We start from the raw sequence: 6015 nt of genomic DNA, 5'->3' as shown, positions 1-6015 counted from the left end.
TGTTTCCTAAAATACATTGCTTCTTGTTTCCATTTCTGGACCAGCATTTCTAGATGTTTTCCTTGTAGGGGTCACCTTCCTTGAGTTGAGGCACAGTAAATCAAATACTTCATTTAAAAAATTTGGTTCCTTATTAAAAGTTAGTCACATTAAATAAATGTTGCTTGATCTCTCTCATTGCAATCTGTCCTGTAACTCATTAGATGTTAGAGTGCTTTTTACCTTAAACCTCATATTGATGACTCTGGGTATGCCAACCTGGATATTGTTTCTTTAATGGGTCCAACTTTGTTTGGAGTCCAAAAGATAACTCCATCTCCAAGGTCATTATCTTAGAAATGTAGCTGATGATATGGAAAAAATCACGGGGGATGTCTTATCTTCCTGTCTGTTTGCATTGACCTTAAGCCAGAACTTCAGGTTGTGAGGGTCAGGGATATCTCTTTGGCTGTGAAACATTTCATTGGAGTCCAGAGCAGCCCCTTCTTCCTGAACTCACTCTGCACATCTCTGGCCATTGTGCCCAGGCACAGGGCATAGTAGGCCATGTAGTACATGGACATAGCTTCCTGGAAAAAGGAGTTCTTGACCATCACTACACCATTTGAACTCTTGGTGCTGGTTGCAGCTGCAAGTGGGCATGAGGATGGGCTGCCCTTGGAGCATAGATAGTGGGTGGCTTCTGGAAAAGGACAGGTTTGCTTGACACTGCACTTTCTATCCCTCTTGAGTGGACTGTGTAGTTCCAGCCTATGCCAACAATATTCTTCTCCCACTTTCAGAACTGGGACAGCCATTTGGAAGTTGCCATGGCTCTTATTCTATTTAATATTTCACTGAAAGTATTAGCTAACCCAATTAAAAAAAATAAATTAGCATTATACAATTGGAAAGAAATAGATTAAAACATTTATAATCACAAATAATATAATTGTTTGATACCTGAAAACACAAGAATCAAATGAAGGAATATGAAAAACATTTAAGTTCAGTATGTTATCAAGATGAATAAATTAAGTAAAATAGCAGAATACAAAATAAATATTTAGAAATTGGTTGCATTTTATACACCAATAATGAACTATCAGGAAAGGAAACTAAGACGCCCTGGCTGGTGTAGCTCAGTGGATTGAGCTCAGGCCTGCAAACCACATGATCGTGGTTCGATTCCCAGTCAGGGCACATGCCTGGGTTGTGGGCCAGTTCCCAGCAGGGGACTCATGAGAGGCAACCATGCATTGGTGTTTCCTTCTCTCCTTCCCTTCATCTCTAGAGATAAATAAATAAAATCTTTTAAAAATCTTCTTTATAAAAAAAAAGAAAAGGAAACGAAGAAATCGATCACATTTACAATTGTATAAAAATTAAAATACCTAGGAATAAATTGAACCCTCAGAAGTAAAAGACCTGTACTTGGAAAATTATAAGGCACTGAGGAAAGAAATTGAAGACAACAGAAATAAGTGGAAATATATGTACTCATGCATAAGAAGAACTAGCATTGTTAAATGTCCATACTACTCAAAGCAATCTATAGCAATGCAATTTCTATCAAACAACAAATGATGCATTTCACAGAACTACAACAAATAATCCAAAAATTTATATGGAACCACAAAACACCCCAAAATGCTGCAACTTTGAGAGAAAAGAACACAGTTGGAGAGATTGTAACATCTGATATGTGGCACATCTGATATGTGCCATCTGAGAGAGCCAGTCATCATCTCCCTCCCTACCCAGAAACGCCAGAAGAAATCTGTTTGCTTAAGGGGGAGAAGGTACAGAAAATAAGTAGCATAGACAGTAGGTAGAAAATAGATGGGGGGGCAAGAATAGCATGGGAAATATAGAATCTAAAGGACTTGAGACACATGGTCATAAACTAAAGGGGGGGTAATGGTGGGGATGGGGGGTAGGGTGGAGGGGAATGAAGGGGGGAATAGAACAACTGTAATGGCATAATCAATAAAAAATTAAAAAAAAAGAAATCTGTTTGCTTAAAGTGTCAGAGAGAGGAATGGGCATGAGGAAGCAAACAAGAGGGCTTTGATCATCCATGGAGTCTGTGGTCGCTGGCTTGGGAAAATTGAGAGTCGCTCTTGTGTTCCCCCATAGCACCTGGAAAGGTTCGTGCCCAAGCCTGCGGGATCAGGGAATCCTGGCAGGGAGCATGCACCCACATGCCAGCCTGGGACTGTGAATCCTGGGGAAAGTCTCTTCTGGCTGGGTAGAGGCGCCTGTACAAATCTTGGGAGAGCACTCATGAAACTGGCTGAGTTCACTGAGAAGGGAGAAAGGCAGCACTAATCGACCCTCAGACTGCTTCAGCTAGTGTGACCAGAAGAAAACGCTTGACCAGCTGGAAACCAACAAGATTTTATTTTGTTGTTTGTTTTTTAAATAATATTTTTAACTTTATTATTGTTTTATCTTTCAATACTTTTACCCTCTCTCTTCTTTTTCTTGTTTTATTCTTTCTTTCTTTCTAACCTACCTCTTTTTCCTCCCATCTGCTGCCTTTTTTTCTTTCTTTTCTCCCCCTTCCCCCCAAGTGAGATAAAAGACTTGGAATGGCAAAAAGACAAGAGTTGGACTCAAAGAGGGGGCATCCCAACAGAAGAGACAGAGAGACAAAATTCACTTTGCTATAACAGAAAACTACAAGTTACTGCATATTTGAATTTTTTCATTATTTTTCATTGTTCTTACATCTTTCATTTTAATAGTATCTTTGTATTCCTCCTCTTTCTGTATAGTCTTCTTTGCCTTAGCTGGATATATTGTATCACTTGACAGGTTTCCCCTGTCCCCTCAATCATAGTGTATTGCTAATTTACTGTCCTTTACTTTCCCTTGCCCAGTTAGCACACTATTGAAGGTCCAATACTCCCTAATCTTGGTCTATCATAGATTCTGTCATATGATTGTTGCTCTAATATTATTGTAAATAATAGTTGTTACATACTATTGTAAACACTACACACACCCCAAAAAATCTTAGCCCACTTCATTGTTGCCCGAACTATAACACTGTAGTGGTTAACTCTATTCTCTCTCACACTACACCTATTTACCATCCTTTATTCTCACCTTACCTCAGAATCTGACCTCCCTCAACCTCACTCTTTTCTACATCCAAATCACAAAACTTCCCTCCCCAACAAGAGCCTTATCTTCTTTCCATCCTTTCTAAAAAGTGGCTAGTGGGGTTGAAGATTAAATTTATTGCTATACATAGCCAGGGGATCTCCTATCTCTTCTCTAATGGCTGCTACTGTAAATATCATAGAATATTCTCCTGCTGTCATAAACCAGTTTGCCTTCCCCTCCAACTGATCACACACACACACACACACACACACACACACACACACACACACACACAAAGAGTAGGTGCAAGCGGTGAACACCAGGATACCCAAAGGAAGAGGAAACCCAACAACAAAGGAACCACCAACAGATAACAACAGAGGAAGGTGAAGGAGGGAGTATAAACCACACAACCCTCAACCCAAGACCTGTCTGGACATACAAGTAAACAGCGGAGAAACTACCCAGGGCAAACAACTGAACAAGAGCAAAAGAGAATCCTCAAAACCCTGTACACGCAGAAGAACTAGCTTCAATGAAGCCTGCCTTCACCAGCACAACAAGTTAAAATGGGTAGTGGAGAGAGGGACCCTCAGTTAACCAGCTGATGGGAGGGATCCAAGAAGAAAGACCCAGAAACAACAAAAACCCAAAGACAAACTCAGAGCCAACATAAAGGACAGCACAAGACCAGCAAGCTAGAGAGATCAAGGAGACTGAACCACTGAGGCTCACAGATGTACTGCCATAGAAGTTCACACCATAAACCCAAGGAGTCAGAACAGATCAATTGAAGAAGCTGAAGCTAACAAGAAGAGTCTCACAAACAATGGAAATACAAAGAAACAATCCCCAAACAAAAGAAAAAATGGAAGCCTCAGGAAGAATGCTAGATGAAATAGAGGCAAGTCAGCTACCAGATATTGAATTCAAACCACTGGTTATCAGGAAGTTCAAAGAGCTCATAATGAATGACCAGAAACTACAGGGGAGCTACAGTGAACTCACTGCAAACTATACCAACATGAAAAGGGAAATAGAAACAATCAGCAGGGGCCAAGAGGAAATGAAGCATACAATTTCAGAGCTGAAGAACATGGTGGAAGGAATCAAAAGCAGGATCAATGAAGTAGAAAAACAAATCAGCGAGTTAGAGGACAAAGTAGAAAAAAAACTCCCAGAAAGAGCAAGAAAAGAAAAAGATGCTCAGAAAGAATAAAGAGGGATAAAGACAAATGCAAGACAATATGAAACCAAATAATACCCAAATAATAGGGATACCAGAAGGAGAAGAAGAAGAGCAAGGGATAGAAAACCTATTTGAAAAAGTAATAATGGAAAACTTTCCTACTTTGATGAGAGAAAAAAATCACACAAATACAAGAAACACAGAGTCCCAAACAAGAGGAACCAAAGAGGCCCACTTCAAGACACATCATCATTGAAATGGCAAAATTCCAAGACAAAGAGAGAATCTTAAAAGCAGCAAGGGAGAAAAAGGAAATAACATACAAGGGAGCCCCAATAAGGTTAGCTGCTGACTTCTCCATGGAAACACTTTAAGTGAGAAGAGAATGGCAAGAAATATTTAAAGTAATGAGAAACAGAGGCCTTCAACCAAGGTTACTTTATCCAGCAAGGCTCTCAATCAAGACAGAAGGCCAAATAAAGAGCTTCCCAGACAAAAGAAGTCTAAAAGAATACACCTCCACCAAACCAGCTCTGCAAAAAATACTAAAAGGACTGCTTAAAGGAAAGGAAGGAAAAGAGAGAGACAAAGAAAAGCACAGGTATAAAAATGACAACTAATAAGTTCCTATCAATAATAACCTTAAACATAAATGGATTAAATGCTCCAATCAATAGACATAGAATAGCTGAATGGCTTAGAAAGCATGACCCTCACATATGCTGCCTATAAGAGACCAACCTCAGGACAAAAGACCATCACAGACTAAAAGTGAGGGGCTGGAAACAAATTTTCCATGCATATGGCCAGGAAAAAAAGCAGGGTAGCAATACTCATATCAGACAAAATAGACTTCCAAAAAAGGCCATAAATAGAGACCAAGAAGATCACTTCATAATACTCAAGGGAAAAATCCACCAAGAAGACATTAACATCATAAATATATATGCAGCCAACAGAGGAGCACCCAAATATATAAAGAATATCTTAGAGGACTTCAAGAAAGATATTGACAGCAACACAATTATAGTTGGGGATTTAAACACCCCACTGTCAAAAATGGACAGATTTTCCAAACAAAATATCAACAAAGATATTGTGGCATTGAACAATGCCCTAGATGAAATGGACCTACTGATATATATAAAGCCCTTCATCCCAAAAAAGTTAAATACACATTCTTTTCCCAATGCCCATGGAACATTTTCAAAGATAGACCACATGATAGGACGCAAAAGAAGCCCCAACACATTTAAGAAAATTGAAATCATCCAAGCATTTTCTGTGATCATAAGGGACTGAAATTGGAAACCCACCCCAAGAGAAAAGACCCAAAACATTCAAAATCATGGAGTTTGAATAGCATGCTATTGAATAATGAATGGGTCACGAATGAAATTAGGGAAGATCCAAAAGTTTTCTGGAAACAAGTGAAAACGAACTCATGACAACTCACAACTTATGGGACACAGTGAAGGCAGTCCTGAGAGCGAAGTTCATAGCCATACAGGCCTACCTAAAAAGGACAGAAACATTTCAAATAAACAACCTAACCCTATGCTTACAAGAACTTGAGGAAGAACAACAAAGACAGCTCAGAGCAAGTAGAAGGAAGGAAATAACCAATATCAGAGCAGAATTAAATGACATAGAGACTAAAAGCACAATTCTAAATATCCATGAATCCAGGAGCTGTTTTTTTTTAAAGATAAACAAACTAGACAAGCCTTTAA

General features: G+C 39.1%; 1 pseudogene; it reads right to left on the bottom strand.

Moving 5' to 3' along the window:
* Window positions 1–230: 230 nt before the first annotated feature.
* Window positions 231–814, bottom strand: LOC128626923 (acylpyruvase FAHD1, mitochondrial-like; annotated as a pseudogene).
* Window positions 815–6015: the final 5201 nt, after the last annotated feature.

This window comes from Artibeus jamaicensis, unplaced genomic scaffold, assembly GCF_021234435.1.
Source record: "Artibeus jamaicensis isolate MK-2021 breed Jamaican fruit bat unplaced genomic scaffold, CSHL_Jam_final contig_240, whole genome shotgun sequence".
Taxonomy (NCBI): Eukaryota; Metazoa; Chordata; class Mammalia; order Chiroptera; family Phyllostomidae; genus Artibeus; species Artibeus jamaicensis.
Note: the sequence above shows the minus strand (reverse complement) of the source record. Positions and strands in the feature narration are given on the sequence as shown.